The 19,588-nt window shown below is 43.1% G+C and overlaps 1 protein-coding gene across 3 annotated transcripts in view; it reads right to left on the reverse strand.

The window, feature by feature from the left end:
* The window catches only part of LOC146833087 (venom factor-like), a 777,614-nt gene that overhangs the window by 730,004 nt on the left and 28,022 nt on the right, over nucleotides 1-19,588 (reverse strand). The gene's annotated exons all lie outside the window — the stretch shown is intronic.

Below are 19,588 nucleotides of genomic sequence, written 5' to 3' on the forward strand. Positions count from 1 at the left end.
TGTATGAATACGTAAAGACAATGGACGTAAGGGATTGCTATGTTTGCATGCAATTACCTGCATCTGTTTCAGAAGGAGTGACTTATCATCACCTTCCGGCTACGTATGGAATTTCATGTAGTGTGTTGATTAGTATATTTTATCAATTAGGAAAATTAGATTATAACATGTCTAATATAGATAATATTCTTGGGCAACTGCCTATGAATAAAGAACTGAATCCTGCTAAAGAAGCTAACACCTTAGGTGAAATTTTTGTTGAAATTAGAGAGTTAACATTAGAATATGTTTTTAGAAATATTTTAACCTGCAGTTTGAAGGAAGAAGAAAAAACTTTCCTAGACATGGTTGAGAAAAGAAGGCTGAATATGCATAAGAAAGCAGAGGGACATAAGATGAGTGAAACAATGTGGGATATTGAGAAAGAAAAAGAGTTGAGAAATGGAGCCAGTCCGACTATGGCTATAGATGCACCACAGAAAGGCAAACTATGCATTACCAGAAAGAAATCCCAGTATGATTATTATTTCATAGGGACTAGTGAGTGCCATGATACATACTTTATTGCAACCGGATGGGGATTTAGAGGTGGAGAAGATCCAGTTTTTCCGGGAGTGTATTATATTTGTGGGAACAAGGCTTATTACAGGTTGCCTGACCATTGGTATGGCACATGTTATGTTGGCCTGGTCTTTCCAAAGATTTTTCACATGGATAGAGTAGAAAATGTTGAACAAACTAATCCATTAACACGCTATAGAAGAGAAACATGGACAGAAATCGTAGGAGATATTTTTGGAGCTTTAATACCAGCAGTGGGAATTTCATTGAATGCTTATGGCATTCGGAAGCTGTCAACAGTGGTGGATCGCTTGTCAACAAGCACCGCTGGAGGCTTTTTTTTGGTAAATACTGAAATGGTTGCTTTACGCGCTATGGCGATGCAAGATCGACTTGCCCTTGACATTCTGTTGGCAAAAGAGGGTGGAGTCTGTGGAATGCTGAAAGTTCAACATTGTTGCACTTACATTCCTGACGAAAGCAAAGATCTAAAGGTCTATATCAAAAATATTACTAATTTGCATGAAGAATTAGTACCACTGGAAGCTGAAAGTATCTGGACTAAATTGGCTAATAAGATGATCGCTATTAAGAATTTTATAGCTAAAATAGGTAGTACTATATTTGGTAAGGTATTATTTCCATTAATGTGTGTAATTGTTGCATTATTAATTCTTAGATTAGGGTGTATGTGTTGTAGATATAGAAGAAGCAAAAAGAAAATAACAAGAGAAAAGGTTAAAAGGAGACAAAAGAAACCAGAAAGAGATCCACAAGAAATAGAATTAGAAGAATTGAGAGGAAGCATGTATATAGAAACTAAAAGAGAAGATGATAAAGAAACAAGAGTTTATAAATAAACAAGAAGACATTTCGAATTTCTAAAGAGGGGAAAATAAATTGATTTTTGGGGTTTTGTTTTTGTGGTGATGATATATCACCAGAGGGGGGATTGCTGGAGCAGGGTTTTCTTTATAAAACCAAATGTCTGTTTCATTTTCGTATGTCATTATTAAAAAAGACTACTGATTAATTAGTAATTATTAAAAATTTGTCGAGTCTTGTCTAATCAACCTTATTAACAGAAGAATTACACGAGGGAATGCAATTGCATGGCTAAAATTGCTTATGTGATGTTATTATGTTTTGCGCTTATAATTAATATGCATTAATGGCTTCTGATGTCGCAAATGGCTAGATAAATACATACACATAAGGGTATTAGCAGGGGAATAACACAGTATAATCATTTCTATGTAGTAATTATGTTTTTATGTTTTCTTCGTTTAAGTTGTCCATTGTGGCCTGCCGTAAAATGGCCACCTTCCGCAGCCTGCATTCGAGTAGATGTAATATGAAAAGAGGCTTTGCGCTGACTGCGACCTTGTCCTCTACATGAACCGAAAAGCCATGAATATGACGATAAATCTGGGAGTGAAGCCAGATGCCCCTGAAAGTGAAAAAAGTTGCAATTGTATAAATCCGACCTGATGAACTTATAATGGTCCCATAGAAGAGATATATTTTATCCTGAGAAAACATCCGTAAAAGTAACGAATTAGCTATGGACTTATAATTTCTATTCAGAATTTGAAGTTATCAATACATGGGAAAATTTCTTAATGTTTCAAGACGATATCTTTTCCTGACAAACGGATGTTTGAAGGTTATGTTTGCAACTTTTAGAATGTAAAAATTAGTATAAATATTAGTAGACTACAGAGGTCTAGCGCCACTTCTTCTCGAACCAATGATCAGAGGTCCTGACGCTGACGGAGAGGACGGTGACTCTACATGACGGCTAGAAACTTTAACATTTTGCTGAGGACCAGTTCTGACTTAGAAAATGACTTTTAGCCAGAATAGGTAAATATGGACAATAATGATCTTGCATTTAATTGGCTTTTCTTGCAAATTGATTTAGATAAACAATATTCTGTTTGAATTACTGTGTCGGATGATTATTTCATTGTTATGTTTTATTGAATATATTGAATGTTTAAGTTGTTTCACCAAATCTATAGCAACTAGTTGATCGCATTGACCTCAGGGTACATGCAGATTGGTTAGGTACTAAGAAAAGTGTTCCCCTTATACATGGCACGAATAGAGTGGTAGGATGAATGTTGGTGTAATGGGCCCCACCAGCGTGTGATGTGTATGTGTGCGTGTGACTGTGAAATCACTCCGTTCGTGGAAGTAGAGGGGATTCGGAAGCTCCGATCTGCACCACTACTGGCTGCAGTTGATTGATGCCTGCTGCTGCACGCAGGCTGCCCAGCCAGCTCTGCCCTGCGCCCCTACCCTTATTGTCGTCGGTTGGACCGGGGCTGCCAGGCTGACTTAAAAGTCCACGATGAAGCTGCACTGCGGTGGTTATGCTGGGCGTGGCAAAGTGAAACAAATGTGCGCGCGCTACCGCATGCACAGCCCCTGCCTATCCCAGCAGAACCTCAAACCTGGCCCCACGGCCCACCCAAATAAATCAGTGTGTGCAGTACTGGGTGTGTTCCGAACTTCTGCGGCCCGCCCACACTGGCAAGTCAAGTGGCAAACAAAAACAGTCAACACTGCGTCTGCAATCTGCATCTCTGCACTGAAGGGCCGTTCGGGCCCGCGGCCGCCATGATGATGACATGACATATTATTTCATTATATTTATTACTAATTTGAATATATATATTCTCTTGGACTTGGGCGGGGCTGCCTGCAGGCTAAGTGATTAAGAAGAAGTGAGTCGCAAGTAAACGGCGGCCCGGGACTGACACACTCGGCGGGATACGTGAAGCGCTGCGGCTGTGAGCCTGTGGCTGCACTGCACCAAGTTACGACGAGTACAATAATAATAAAGCCAAGGTACATTTTTAAAAACATCCATCAATGTGGGCGTGCACAGCAGCAGATGCGTAGACCCGGCCCTAATAATTAAGTGCCGGTGCTAAGCACCGGAAAGCACCGGCACAAATTAAGCACTGGTTCACTATGCCCCTGCACGAAGGCATTCTGAAAACATAGAAGTCGTGAGTCATGCATGATGCACAGTACCAGGACGTGAGGTGACTGTGACATGGTGTTGTTTGCAGGGCTTTAAGTGGGGAAACTAAAAAATGGTGGGTCTCTTCAAAGAGGGTGTTCGATGTAATTAAGGGTGTGGCTTAAAACACCTTGGCTAAAAATCTGTGCTTAGCATAGTGTTCCGTCCGACTGGTATTATGCTGTTTCTGTCATTGAATCCAGATATATAATACAGCAAGTATCTTTACACCAACAACAAGCCAGGACTAATGGCTTTGTCAATGGTTGTTAGTTCCTTAAAATAAAAAAGCAGCAACCATGGCTTTGTTGAATATAATATTGAAAATGTGTCAGTTCTAAAATGATGAGACAGTAAAAGAACTATAACCCGTTCTTTTTTACATGTTTCACAGGCTTCTTTATATAAACTGTATTTCTCACGTTGCAGCATGGGCGTGTCACCTTTTATCCATCTAACAGAATGCTCTGCTCTACACTGAGCCAGGAGGAGGCCGCCACATGCTTAACAGCCCAAACTGTCAAATTATCATTCTGTATGTGGCAATAAGCCGGCATACAGAATGACAATGGGTGGGGTGGGGCGGCTCTGCTGATCGAGGAGGAGTGCGAGGTGGCCCCATCAGGGGGATGAGGGTTCTCACAGGGAGCATTGCTGCGCCCTGCAATGGCCATAAATACAGACAAACGGCATCTGTAAAAGGGATCCTCACGGACAACGGACGTGAGGTCCAAATTACAGACAGTCCCTGAAATTTACGAACGGTTGTTCACCCTAACCCCACAGCGTTCCCCTCAGTCTCCCGAATAAATTTATACCTCACTTGTGTGGGTGGTGCAAGGGCCTGTGAATGGGAAGAGTCAAAAACATAGGGAATAAGGGTATAACACAGAGAATTCTAAGCGCTACATTTTTTAAAAAATACGTTTTTAGCCTATTCTGCATTGGACACCCACACAAGTGAGGTACCATTTTACTCGGGACCCTAAGGAGAATGCTGTGGGGTAGGACACTTGAGTCGCCATGGTGATTCCACACAAAAATATGTGGAAAATGTGTTTTTTTAGATAAATTTAAGGTTTGCAGGGGATTCTGGGTAAGGAAATGTTGGGGGATCCATGCAAGCCATACCTCATTGGACTTCCCAGGGTGTCAAGTGTTCAGAAATGTGAGGGTTTGGTAGGTTTCCCTAGATGGCAGCGAGCCCGGGGCCAAAACTCCAGGTGCCCCCTCCAAAACCAGGTAGTTTTGTTATAGGTAGTTTTGAAGTCTCCACTGTACGATTTGGGCCATTTCCTGTTGCAGCCACTATGCCTACCCACACAAGTGAGGTACCATTTTTATCGGGAGACCTGGGGGAACATTGGGTGGTAGGAAATTTGTGTCAGCCCGGTGAACCTACAACTTTCCCACACAGAAATGCGAGAACAAATTTATTTTTTCAACAAAATTTGAGGTTTGCAGGGGATTCTGGATAGGGAAGTGTTAGGGGATCCATGCAACCCATATCTTGCTGGACTCCCCCGGGTGTCTAGTTTTCAGAAATGTGTGGGTTTGGTAGGTTTCCCTAGGTGGCTGCTGAGCCCAGGGCCAAAAACTCATGGGACCCCCCTTGCAAAACCAGGTTGTTTTGTAATCGGTAATTTTGATGTCGCCTCAATAGGTTTTGGGCCCTTGCCTGACACGGTTACTTGACCCACCCATGCGAGTGAGGTACCATTTTTATCAGGAGACCTGGGGAAATGCTGTGTAGAAGGAAATTTGTGGATCCACGCAGATTCAAGAACTTACCCACACAGAAAGTTGAGAAAAAATTGACCTTTTCAGCTAAATTTGAGGTTTGCTTTGCAGGGGATTCTCGGTAGGGAAGTGTTGGGAGACCCACGCAAGCCATACCTTGCTGGACTCCCAAGGGGGTCTAGTTTTCAGAAATATGTGGGTTTGATAGGTTTCCCTAGATGGCTGCCGAGCCCGGGGCAAAAACTCATGGCTTCCCCCTTGCAAAAGCAGATTGTTTTGTGATAGGTAATTTTGAATTCGCCTCAATAGGTTTTTGGCCATGCCTGTCGCGGGTACTTTACCCACCCACACAATTGAGGTACCATTTTTCTCAAAAGACTTTGGGGAATGCGGGATGGGTGGAATTTCGTTGATCCACACATATTCCAGAACTTTCCACCACAGAAATGTGAGGAAAATGTGTTTTTTCTGACAAATTTTGAGGTGTGCAAGGGATTCTGGTAACATAACCTGGTGAAAGCCAGACAAGTCACCCCAACCTGGATTCCACTGGGTGTCTAGTTTTCAAAAATGTATAGGTTTGCTAGGTGCTAAATGTGGCAGATCAGGGGCTAATGCCCCCATCTACCCCTGGGGGGAGCAGAAAGGCTGTTGCATTTTTTGGGGGAAAGGGGTATTGGCCTACCCATCTTGGGCAGCCCCCACCCCTACATCAATAAAAAAATCCCTGCTCTCTAATGGACTTTTTGACACCCCTCCCTGGTGCTAGTGGTGGATCCCTGTTGGAGATCGCCCTCCGGGGGTGATCCCCAAGCAGGGATCCACTAGGTAACGGTACCATTGGAAAGGGGAGATGCTCCCATCTTTTTCGGTGCTCGGGGGGCTGAGATAGCCCCACGAGCACCGAAACAATGAAACTGAAACTAAGCTTCAGTTTCATTTTCATTGCAATGACGTCAGCGATCGGCATTGGAATGAAAATGCTAATTGGCCAATAAAAAAAGGGAAATCCCTCTGCTGTCTGCAGCAGAGGGATTTAGTGCCCCTGTTATCATGACGGAATGGTTCCGTCATGAGCACAGGAGCACTGGTGCTCATGACGGAACCATTCCGTCATGAGCACCAAGGGGTTAAAGCAACTTTGCTTATTTGCTTTGGGGCTTTTTCCCCACACTAGCAGTAGAGGATTAGTCTGAATTTCGCCACCTCTACTCACTGACGTTAGGGCTGAAAAAGCACTCATGATGTCACGTGCCATAGACTTCAGCTGATAGAAAGGCATTTATGAACTGGTAAGTATAGATTGTTTTCATCACAACCAGAAACAGATGCAGCCAGCAGCACAGCCAGACTGGGGAAGCAAAAGTAGCCCCACTCCATCTCTCTCTCTCTCTCTCTCTCTCTCTCTCTCTCTCGCTCTCTCTCTCGCTCTCTCTCTCTCTCTCTCTCTGTCTTTCCATCCATCTATTCTTTCTTCTCCCTCTCTGGCCTCTTTCATTCCACCTCTTACCCTCTTCATCTCGCTCTCTCTCTTGAAGCCCCCCCATCCCTGCCTGCTATAATGAATCTTGGAGAGCAAGGGTGGGTGACAGAGGCACAAGAAGCACTCCTGGATTTTAAAAATCATTGTCAATTGCTCTAGCCCACCAGGAAAATGCCCGATGGAATAAAATGCCAATCCGGTCCTGTTCAGCAGTGACAAGCAGTGACCAGCCATTGACTGAAGTAAGAGAACAGGCATGAATGCAGCATCAGTTTTTTTACATGCAGTTATTGCCCACGGGCCGGGCCACTGGAATTATGTGGTGGCTAGTTCTAAATTATGTGGCAGGGCTGACTAAATTATACAGCAATACGTTTTGTAGAATAATGAAGCACATTTTGTGATGGTAATACTTCATTATTTTGTTATTTTTACAACTCTTAACATTGAGCAAAGGATACCAGTTTAAAGACCAAATACATAAATAACCAACTGAAAGGCTGACAGGTCACCTTGTGAATGGTTTTTCAGTGTGTGTAGATACCTGTCGCTGCAGTTTAGTAACTTCTGATCCATTTGAGCTACAAACAATTTGTAAACTCTGAAGATTATGCAATGGATGACAGATTATGTGACAAACGCAGTAAATCCATATTTATGCAGAAAGTGCAGCTCCTGCAGAATCACATTATTCCAGTGGCGCTACTCATGGGGAAGTGCTCAACATGGATTTACTAACAGTCACAAGCTGGCACATAACAAAAAAGGGGTTGATTCCGATCACGTTCAGAGAGCATACTGAATTACTTGGTTCCAGAATGCTTTCTGTATGACTTGGATCGGGGGAGTTCGACCGAACGAGTACAATTGCATGCATCCGGATACGTTTCGGTCGGGCTCCCATTGGCTTCAATGGGAGCCTGTGCTACGAACGAGAACACAGGCTACCATTGAAGAAAGGGGTTGCTGGGGAAAATTGTGCACCCTGTAGCGCATACCCCATGGTGCCTGCCACATTGTGCATGGATGGAAAGGGTGGGTCCCTTGGGAATCCCTACAGGCCCGATTCGGAGGGCCCCGGGTGAAGGGGCCCAGCTACAGGCCCCAAAGACCAATTCCAGCAGCCTTTTCGTTGCGTGCAAACCAAATCGGTAAGGCTGTCTGAATCGTTCATTGTACTTACTTGCTCGAAAACTAAGTCCATAAAGCTGTATGAATCGGCTCTGGAAAGGCTCGATCTCTCCAAATGCCTTTCAGAACTGAATTGGTCAGCGCTAAGGGTTTCCAGGCATCGTAATTGGTCGTTCAGAACTGGGAATGATTCATTCAGAAACAAGGGCTCCGTATTGGTTTAGGCAAAGCTGAATCCGATTTGGAGCCCTTCCGACCGAGATCGTAATCGACCCCAAAGTGTACCATAGATTAGCAGAACACAGTATGATAGTACTTGTCAAGATTGGCTGTGCTCTGTCTGACATGAAATGCAGTCACCATCAGGAGACCTATCAATAATTCAAACAGAAGCAAATTACATCTTTGAACAGTAAATGTAGGAAAATGGAGAACAGTAAAAATAGCTGGTGAAAGGTAAAAAAACTGTACAGCTTTGAAACAGATGCCCTGAAGATCCTACCACCCAGTATTCACACGTAATTACAGGAAGTGGTTTAATTTACACAAGTAAGTCCCCACCTAGATGCCCAGTCCTGGCACATGATTGAGTAGTATAGATATCAAGAATCTTGCTTAGAAGGTTCTCACTACTGCTTAGTGAAAAGAACAACTCTGCATTTAAGTCAGGAAAGCACATAGATAGTTCAAGGATTCATTTTTTTTGGCATGGGATGCTCAATTTTTAAATCAGAATACAGTTATTAAATGGTTCATAAAACAAAAAAGACAAAAATTTGACATTGAGATAAATTGTGTGCTGGGACTATAAATAAAACTGTATTCATGAGCTATCTGTAAGACACAGACTAGCAAAATTGATTAAATAGTATTTATTTATTTTTGTCCCATCTTCAGGATAACACTTTCAATGCTTTTTATGCACTGAAAATTTTAAAAGGAAGCTGATTGTTCTCTTCTCGGGATGTTGCAGTGTACATGATTATACTCTGACAATAATCTTTTACCTGGCAGTAGCAATCTGCAGGCCTCGGGTGGTGCAGCACATTGATCATTCTCCTTTGCAGCGTGAGGCTTAGCTTTGAAGCGACTAGCGGGGCAGGGATGCATAACTGCCACATTTCCCAGGTCCCTGCATACTGGGCTGCTCCAGTCAAGGTTTTTAAGGTCTTGGCTGAGACATGCTATATCCACTCCACTTTCTTGGCTTCATCTCACCCACAGGCTTCCCATTTGCTGGCTCCATCAAAATTCTCCTATTATTTCTCCCCATTTGTCCATGGCATGCATTTGTCATGCATCATCCTGTGTTTACCCCTTCCCGAGAACACAGACCAAGAAGCCTGTGCCTCCGCTATCCCTTGGTTTATTACCATTTTAGGAACTTCTTTTTTCTTGGTTCACACGCCCTCCTCAGGAGCACTGGTGTTTTCATTCGCTCTAAGCACTGTTTTTTTTCTTATCACATCCTGCTTTTCATTCCCTCTGAACGTCGTATTACTCCCCCTTTATTTTCTTGGTTTACAAGCCCTCCTCAGGAGCCTTGCTGTTTTTATTAGCTCAGGGCACTGTTCTTTTTCTAATCCCATCCTGCTTTTCATTTGTTCCGAGTGCCATATTACTTCCCCTTTATTTTCTTGGTTTACGAGCGCCCCTTAGGAGCGCTGCTGTTTTCAATCGCTTGTTGTGCCTTTTTTTCTTATCCCGTGCCGCGATCCGTGGCTGCTTGACCTGTGCTTCTCCACAATCACTTCTTTAACAAGCATTTGCAATGCAGTAGGTCTCACATTTGCGAGAGTTTAAGCTATTGGCATTGTAAATAACAATGCCTTTTATTTATGTTTTTAAAATCAACACATAAATAAAATGCAAGGCCTTTTACAATGGCAATAACTCAAACTTGTGCAAATGCGAGACCTATTGCATTGCAAATGCAAGACCTATTGCATTGCAAATGCTTTTTTAAAACAGTTAAATGTAGGCATGGTGTCCTCTGCACATGCAATAAACCAAAGGGAGAGAGGTGTAGCACAGAGGCCAGAGCAGCTGACTCCGGAGCATGGGCTTCACAGTTCAATACTTGGGCGCGGCGGCTAGCTCAGCATCATGTGACTCTGGGAAATAATTCACTTAATATCCCTGATGGCCCCCAGCACCTTGAAACCCTTAAGGGGGTGATATAGTCACGTGTTACAAAAATGGATAATTTAAGGGGAGGTGTTATGTGGGGACATAATATATTTCAATCCATGCAGGTTTATTGAAGAGGTAATTCAATTACAAGTACTTTAATGGTATTGCCCAAATCAGCAATGACCCATGCCTGCGTGGACTTTTACATACATCTGCACTATTTTCTCTATGCGTCTTTTATTCTATGCATTGTCTAGAATACCTCTGGTGGTACTATCTGTAGCATCATTAGAAGTGAATTGTAGGGGGGCAACACATTAGGGCACAGTTAAACTGGTGGGGGTGCTTAAAGGGATAAGGTACCACCTGCCATACCTTTTAAGGATATTGCATCTCACTCAGCAGTTCCATGACCATACAGAGGAACAAGGCTGAAGGCCTAGTTATTTATAAGGTTATGGAGCTCCGGAGTGACTTCAAACATCCTTATTATGTACTCCAGGAAGTATATTAGTCCTTATAATACATGGTCACACCATCACCTTTCCCCCAAACCACCTAAATCTTTGGAGTGCAGCCAGTGGCGTAACAATAGCCCCTGTGGTGTGGGGGGCATGGGTGGTGGGGTCCCTGTCCTTAAAGCTCCTGACTGGGTCAGAAGCATGGGGCCCCCTCTATGAACTTTGTGGGGGGCCCTCAAGTTTTGTTACCCCACTGCTCTGCCCTCCATGCAGGGTGCATGGTGCTCTTTCTCCCTTCTCTGCATTGTGCTCTCTCTCCTTTCTCTGCCCTCCTTGCAGGGTGTATGCTGCTCTCTGTCCCTTCTCTGCCCCTCCAGGGTGCATAATGCTCTCTCCCTTCTCTGCCCTCCTTGCAGGGTGCATTGTGCTCTCTCTCCCCTCCATGGTACTCTCTCTCCCTTCTCCTCCCTCCAGGGTGCATGGTGCTCTCCCTTGTACCTCCATGGTGCTCTCTCTCCCTTCTCTGCCCTCCAGGATGCATGGTGCTCCCTCTCCCCTCCATGGTGCTCTCTCTCCCTTCTCTATCCTACATGGCGCTCTCTCTACCCTCCATGGTGCTCTCTCTCTTTCCCTTCTCTGCCCTCCATGCAGGGTGCATGGTGCTCTCTCTCCCTTCTGTCCCTTGCACGCAGTGTGCTCTCTGTTTATGTTCTGCTGAAAGCACACAGGTGTTCTTGAGCTCATGGTAGCAGGGAGCTGGATCCAAGACGTCGGACACTGCATGCGGACCAGCAGGCTTTGCGAGGTCACGCACAGGTCAGATTACATAAGCCTGTGATGACAGCGAGGCTCCTTCACCGAGGTATCTTGGCACTAAACCCAGTAACCGGGAAATAAAAACAAGGGATTGCAAGATGCGGTCCGCAAAACAGATATACGGGGCTGGAAACATTTAGTCTAGGTACGAATTCTGTCTAAGGTACAGGGAATAGATATAAATACAGCCTAATGTACAAGGAAATAAAGGTTTTAACCTTAATTAGACGATTGTTTTCCCATGTGTCAACACTGGGCGCAGCCCGCAGGGTCCATAGTTAGGGAGTTGGCCACTAACCACATCTCTCTCTCTCTCTATTCCTGGCACTCTCTCCATTGCTTTTTGCTGCACTCCCCAGTGCCTGGCACTCTGTCCATCTCTCCCGTCTCCACTACATCCATCCTCCCTGCCCTGTCCCCTCGATCGCAGTGTCTTTGTTGCCTTTGGAGTCCTATCGCCTTGGTGCTATTCCTCGACCCCCTCTTTTTCTTCTGCTCTGTCCCCCATTCCCTCCCTCCCACTTGCTCTCTCTCCTACCTTCATCTCTCCCTATTTCTCGGTCTCTCTTTCCCCACTGGTTCTCTCTCTTACTTCTCTCTTTTGCCCCCTCTTTCTTCACTCTCACTTCCCACCTTATCTGTCTCCCCGCCCTCCACCAAGTCTTCCTTTATCTCCTCTCTCTCTTCTTCCTCCTCATCATCTCGGGCGGTCATAGGGAGCACCAAAGCCCTCTCTGAAAATGCAAGCTGGAGGTGATGTTAAGTGTGAATGCACCAAGGTGTGAATTGGGAGAAGAGGCGGGGGCGGGGTGGGCGGCAGGTAAAGGGTCAAAGGGGGCACTGGCTCTTATAGAGGTGAGAAGGGGCAGGGAGCAGTTTGAGCACAAAATCAACACCAGAGCAAGATGCAGACGCTTTGGGGGGAGCCTGGTGTAAACTGAAGAAACGTACACTTCTTAGCACTACAAAGCAGCCGAAGTGTGCCTTTTACTAGAGCCAACAAGCGCCTGCCATTGCCGGCGTAACGGACGGGGAGCAAACATTTTTTAAAAAGCCATGCACACTTTCACTTTAAAAATACCAGCCGCCCCACACAGTAATCTCGAGACAGGATACGAGTGCTGTGTGGGGCAGCGGGTATTCTTAAAGACGCGGTAGATGCATTATCGATATCGCGTAGTTCTCCCGCGGGCGCTGAGCGCGTCCGACCTGGTCAGTGATGCCGAGGATACCCATTTCCCGGGGTGAGTCAACATGAGGCATGGGGGCAACAAGTCCGGGGGTGGGAGGGACACAGGCCAGGTCCACGGGAAGTGCAGGTGCTGTGGGGGGAGGAATGGGAGCGCCCCCAACGGAGAGTTGGGGAGGCTACAGAGACACAAGCTTCAATACAGAGCAAAACAAAAAAACAAATAAAGCGGAAACCGCGGCAGCGCCCCGGGGCAGCTGAGGCCGGGCTATGACACCCGTAACTTGTAAACATACACGCTCCCTATAGATAAGAAATTCAATTACGACAGCCGGCAAGCATACAATCCATCCGTACGAAAAGGAGACAGGGCGTAAAGAACAAAGCATCAGTTTCAATCGGAGGCCTCCGTTTTACATAAACGATGACGCCAGCCAATGAAAATAAGGAGCGGGGCTTCAAGTCCTCTTCCCAAATCTCCTTGATCACAATAGCCCTTGCATAGCATTGCAGCGCATGTGCGCTGCAATGCTAGGCGAGACCTAAAAATGGCACTCAAACCGAATGCTGTTTGAACATTGGAAGATCGGGATTCAACCCCTGTTTCTTTCTTTCTGAGACATCCTGACTCATTTACAACCGCATTTATTTCGGTGTGCGTAGGAGAGGATAGGGAAGCTTTCCACAAAAGCTGAGGTGAGCCAAAAAGAATTATAACAAACAGCATTTCAAAAGGTAATGTTGAGGTGAAGTCGCATAAACTGTGTACAGATATTTGTAGACTTTAAGGGGGGAGGGTGGTTGGAGACAAGAGGCAATGGCAGAACAAAAATGTGTGCACCTTTCTTCATCCATGTTTCCTTTCTAGACCCCTTCCTCAACTGTGGATTCTGCCTGTTTGTGTTGCCTGCATGTTTTGCTTCCATCAGTTTACTATCCCTAATTAGCTGTCATTCACAGCATGCCAGGTGTGGTTTTGCCAGTTGTGTTTGCATGTGGAGAGTAGTTCTTTCCCCACCTCCCTTCTTTCCGTGGCTCCCTCCTTCCTCCCATGGGCACTTTGTTTCTGCTTCTTGTTTAAACTTCCAATTAAAAATGTTTTGAAGGTTCCACGTTTAATAGTAGTCCCAAGTAAAAAAAAATGAACTTGTTCGTAGTTGCATGCAAAATTATTTGAATGATTGTAACACAGGTGCAAGCCTTTGCCCGCTGCCTGCATGCTCATTGGTTAATTCCTCACCACAACGCCCCTATCGCCCTCTCTGAGAATAGGCACTACCATTTCTAAGACCAATTGGCTATGCCAATGTTTGTTTCCTTTTAATTCTGGGACTAGGGATCTTGTTTTTTAATGGAAAAAACAAGACTACAAGTTCCAGAATAAAACAAAAACCTGGCCTGTAGCAGCTCATAACACATGGGCCTTGATCCTTGACAGGGCTGTTGGTAAGGAGGGCCTGGGGCACTAGATGGCCCAGAGCCTGAGTCTGCCAGCCAGTGGGTGGTGTGTGGCAGTATGATTCTTGTCCAAGGCAGGCTGCAGTCAGCAGTCAGCAAACAGCAGGCCACAAAGAGCTTAGGGCCAGATGTACAATGGTTCTTGCATACACAAACGGGTTTGCGAACCCGTTTGCCCATGCAAAACCCAATAGGGGTATGTACCACACCAAAATAGCTAGTCGCAATTTATTTGCACTCGCTATTTTGGAATTGAGAGTCGCTATTAGGAAGGGGCGTTCCCTTTCTTATAGCAAGTGTAACCCCATGTAAAAAGATTTTGCGACCGCAAATGCGGTCACGCAACACTTGCAAATTACCACCCTCTTCGAAAAGGTGGTAATGGGGTCGCAAACGGGAAGGGGTCCCCAAGGGACCCCTTCCCCTTTGCACATGAAGGGAAAAATATTTTTTAAGGGCAGGCATTGGTCCCAAGGACCACTGCCTGCCCTAAAAAATTAAACAAAAACGTTTCATTTCTATTTTTTGATGCATCCCGTTTTCCTTTAAGGAAAATGGGCTGCATTTTTTAAAAAAAAAACTGCTTTATTTAAAAGCAGTCCCAGACATGGTGGTCTGCTGAACCCAGCAGGCCACCATACCTGGGAGGGACAGCCATTCCCAATGGGGTCGCAAATAGCGATAGGCTCATTAACATTCATGAGCCTCTCAATTTGCGACCAAATTAGGAATCGCTAACAGTGTGTTACACACTGTTGTACATCCAAATTAGCGCCTCGCAAATTGCGAGTTGCAAAAAACTCGCAATTTGCGAGGCGCTATTTTAGCCATCGTACATCTGGCACTTAATTCTCTTCTTTTGTCCTCAGCAGTACAGGATACTTTGAAACTGTCTAAATTAAAGAGCAGAGGGCTTAGGGCAGGGGTGACTTTTGTGATGTCTGCCTCATTGTGCAACCTGCAGATTAGTCACAAGAACTAGGCGCAGTTTCGAAAAAAGTCATATGTTATGGTAACCACATTATTAACACCAAAAACCAGGACATTTCACAAAGATAGTAGTAGGGCTACAATTTTGCATCAAGTAAGGAGCATAGAAGCTCATAATTTACTGCATTGACAAACATAAAAAACAGACAATGTGGCACTAAGAGGATTTAAATGCAATTTTTACGTACAATATTATCTGTGTTAACTATATTAATTTCTGATAAGGCTTAATAAATAGTTCTGCACCGAAATACATGAATACTCGTCTGAAATTTGCTAAGACATGGTGAACAAATAGGACTGGCTCAGTAAATACGGGACTCCTGCTAACCCCAAATGTAATGACTGCACTTAATGTCATTGATGCATACATTTATTTTGAGGAAGGGTTTATGCAACCCTATGTCATGCTAGTTTTGTACATCTAGCTTTGTTTGGAATACCAGGGGGACTGCATTGTTCCTGCCCTATTTGGCATCATTTGCATTGTAGTGGTGATTGGTGATCCCTGAAAGTGGTGGAGCATAATACTTGCTGTTGGTTCACCTTATTGCTTTCATAATTTGCCTTGGGTGCCCTCACTTACTATTGTACTCATACACTCACACTCACTGTTTCTCTCTCACAAATGCTCTTACACACACTTAAACTTTCACAATCACTGATCCTCCCTCTGGGGTACAGGTGTTCTTCTTTAATAGCGCAGCAGTTGCACCAGGGCCTCTGAGCCCAGGTGCAACTACACTTGGTGTAGCATTGATAGAGGCATCCGTGACTCACTGCAACTCCCCCTTGCAATCACCCCCTCAGTCACTTATTCTAAATCTTTCACACTGCTTTACTCACTCCCTAACTTTCACTTATTCATACTCACTCTCACTCATTGATCGATTCTCACTCTTTTATTCTTATTGACACTATCAGGCACCTTTAACTATCACACACTCATATTTAGGGGCCGATTGCGATCCGGGTCGGAAGGGCACCAAAAGCAATCCGGCTGTAAAAACTACGAGCCGTACGCGTGTTTTCCGCCCGACTCGTACAGCTGTACAACGAGCAAGTACGATGCGAGAAACATGAAATTCACTGACCGAGTCGTTTCCGGGTCCGAATCGCTCCGTACGTCTCGGCCGTAAGCTAACCGTGACGTGCAATGGATGCGATTCATGACTGAGCCAGTACGATGCACGCGTCAGACAGCCTGTGCGAGCCGGAGTGTCCGGCTCGCAAATCGTCCGGTGGTTGCCTTTGGGGGTCCGCTTCGGACCCCCTGTCACCCGCAGTCCTACAACTAAGACACAGGGGGAGACCCAAGGGTCTCCCCAACACAGGCATGTATGGTGCGGATGGCACCAAGGCATACCCACTGTAGGGGGCGCACTTGTGCGAGACGTACCCATTCAGTCAATGGGAGCCCATGTACGCGTCGTACGACCGGCTACCATTGACTTCTACGGGAGTCCGACCGAACCGAGTCCGACAGCATACGGTCGCATCGTACTCGCTCGGTCGGACTGCAGGACTCCGGCTTGGTCGGAAAACACTCTGGATCCGGCTCGGTCGGAGTGCTTTCCGACCCGGATCGGAATCGGCACCTTAATGTCACTCTCTCTCAAGCACTCACAAATATACTTCACTTACACATGCACAAAGAAACAACACTGAATTTATTTATTTTTTGCTTACTTTCTTCCTTCACTGGCAACTTAGTGGAGCCATGGCAACAGCAGAGCAGGAATCCAGTGCTGGACATTTAAACCAGCAAGCTATGATTCCTAACAAGGAGATAGAAGGAGCAGCAAGATCAGGTTTAAGAGAAAAACCGACACCAAGCACTCTCCCAGCTTCTTGATAGGACTAGAAACACAACCCTATCAGAAGCTTTGATCATGCCCTGGCGGCTGTTCGCGGCTTCTAATTCGCCTCTGGCAAGCACAGACGTGCCCTGATTGCTCCATTTAAGCAGATATACTGGGTTCTCAGTCAAAATAGCGCAGTTTAAATATCGACCTACACTAATATCGAGTTCTAAATATCGTAGGGACAGAATATCGAAGTCAAGAATATCGTTGACCAGAATATCGACTTTAAGGTAAGTAATATCGATTGTTTTAATATAGAAGTATGTATGATCAAAGTAAATAATATCGTTTGCAAAAACATAGTTGTAAATAATATCGATTTTTTGTTAGTGTTATGTATTTTAGTATGTATTTCATATGTGTGTTTCACATTTTTTTTAAAGTTTTACATTATTTTTAAATATATGTATTAAATGTTTAGAAAATAGTTTTAAACAAAGTACGTAAATTTTGCGTTTTGGTATCAGAGCGGGTTGTGGATTTATAGGGGAATAGGGTGGGAAATAATTTAAATATAATTAATTAGTTAATATATGTTTATTTATTTTTATTGTTAATTAATTTATTGTTAATTAATTATTAATTGGTAAATAATCTTTATTAATTGGTTAATTTATAATTATATTACTTATAATTAATTCATTATTGATTTTTATTTATTGTTATTGTTAATTAATGTATTGTAAATTAATGATTAATTGGTATTTAATTTAATTAATTGATTAATTGGTAATTAAAATAAATATTTTATTTTTAATGTGTAGCGGGTTGTGGGTTTATAGGGGAATAGGGTGGGAAGTAATTTAAATATAATTAATTAGTTAATGTGTTTAATTATTGTTATTGTTAATTAATTTATTTGTAATTAATTATTAATTGGCAATTATTATTTTTTTATTGATTAACTGATAATTTAATTAACTGTGTTATTTTGTATGTGTCGCTCGTTGTGTGTTTATAGGGAAGTAATTTAATGTTATTTAAGTAAATATTAATTGAATTGAATAGGTATTTATTAATCATTATTTTGGTTAAATAATCATTAATATGTGATGTATTAAAAAAAATGTATAAGTATGCTAATTTGACCCCTACGCTATCCTACATTTTCCCTACTGTTCCATTCACTGGAGTGGGAATAGTAATTTTTACCCCTACTCTATCGAACACTTTCCCTACTGTTGCACTCACTGGAGTGGGAATAGTAATTTTTACCCCTCCGCTATCCAACGCTTTTCCTACTGTTGCACTCACTGTAGTGGAAATAGTAATTTTAATCCCTAAACTATCCAACACTTTCCCTACTGTTGCTCTCACTGGAGTGTGAATAGTAATTTTTACCCTTACGCTATTCAACACTTTTCCTACTGTTGCACTCACTGGAGTGGGAATATTAATTTTCACCCTTGCGCTATCCAACACTTTCCCTACTGTTGCACTCACTGGAGAGGGAATAGTAATTTTTACCCCTACGCTATCCAACACTTTTCCTACTGTTGCAGTCACTGGGTTTGGAATATTAATTTTATTTCTTCAGCTATCTAATATTTTTTGTATTATTTTAGCTAATGTACTGCATAATTAATTGTAAAAAGATCAACAATTATTTAAATTCTTTAAATTTGGTATACATATTTTTAAATTTTTATTTATATTATTGTTTTGTGTGTATAGATGTATTTATAATTTATAAAAAAATACCAATTATAAGTGATTAAAATAAATATTAAAACATATTAATAAGTAAGTATATATATATATTACATGTATATGCTTAATGTATTTTTAAATTATGTATATTACTTATAGTTTTTAAGCATTTTAAAATGTTTTTAACTGTGTTTATTTTAATTATATTTAATATTTCCTTTATTTCACATTATTTTTTTTTACTTAAATAAAAAACAATATTTTTAACAACGATATTTTTGACATCAATATTTTTTCCCCGATATTTTTGTACTTACCTTAATGTAGATAGGATATTGATATTCTTGTCCTCGATATTTTTGCTGCGATATTTTTGTAGGTCGATATTTTGACCTTCGATATTTAGTCAGTGATCCGATATACTGTGCTGCCTGAGGTATGAGCAGTATGTCTGCTAAATAAAAATGATTGTGCCTGTGTTAGAGGATGGACTACGCTCCTCACTTGCACAATCCAAACATCTATCTATCAAGTGCTATGTTTTTTAAACCACAATCTGTAGTTGGTTTGTGGACTGTCACTACATCATGAGATTGTTTTGTTTAAGGAGTTAAGCATTTAGCTATTTCCTAAATTAATGATGGATTGTGGCTGTCTGTCTCGATGTCATTTGAGATCCTTGGTGCAAAGATGGGGAACTCCTGTTGCATTGTTTTTGCATTTTCAAAATTCATCTTCCATCTGAAAGGTGTCCTTGCTGTGGGTGTGCAGAGAACCACTGGAGATGGAGAACTTATCATCCAAGTAGGCAGGGGCATCAGTCATGATGGTTTTGTATATGATGCAGCTGGTTTTGAAGGTGATGTGGACTGGCAAGGGTGGCCTGTGGAGTTCGATCAGGGTAGGGTGATGCAGTCATGTTTGTTATGGTCCTGGTGAGGTGTGTTGCAGCATATAGGAAACCATTAAAGGGGGGGCAGTGTGGACTAAAATTCTAAGAGAGTTTCCCACAAAACCTGTGCAGGATATGGTGTGTGGCACTTAGGAGTTTTGAGCAAGAAAGATATCAAAGCAAAC

The sequence above is a fragment of the Triturus cristatus genome, chromosome 4_2, assembly GCF_964204655.1.
Source record: "Triturus cristatus chromosome 4_2, aTriCri1.1, whole genome shotgun sequence".
Classification (NCBI taxonomy): Eukaryota; Metazoa; Chordata; class Amphibia; order Caudata; family Salamandridae; genus Triturus; species Triturus cristatus.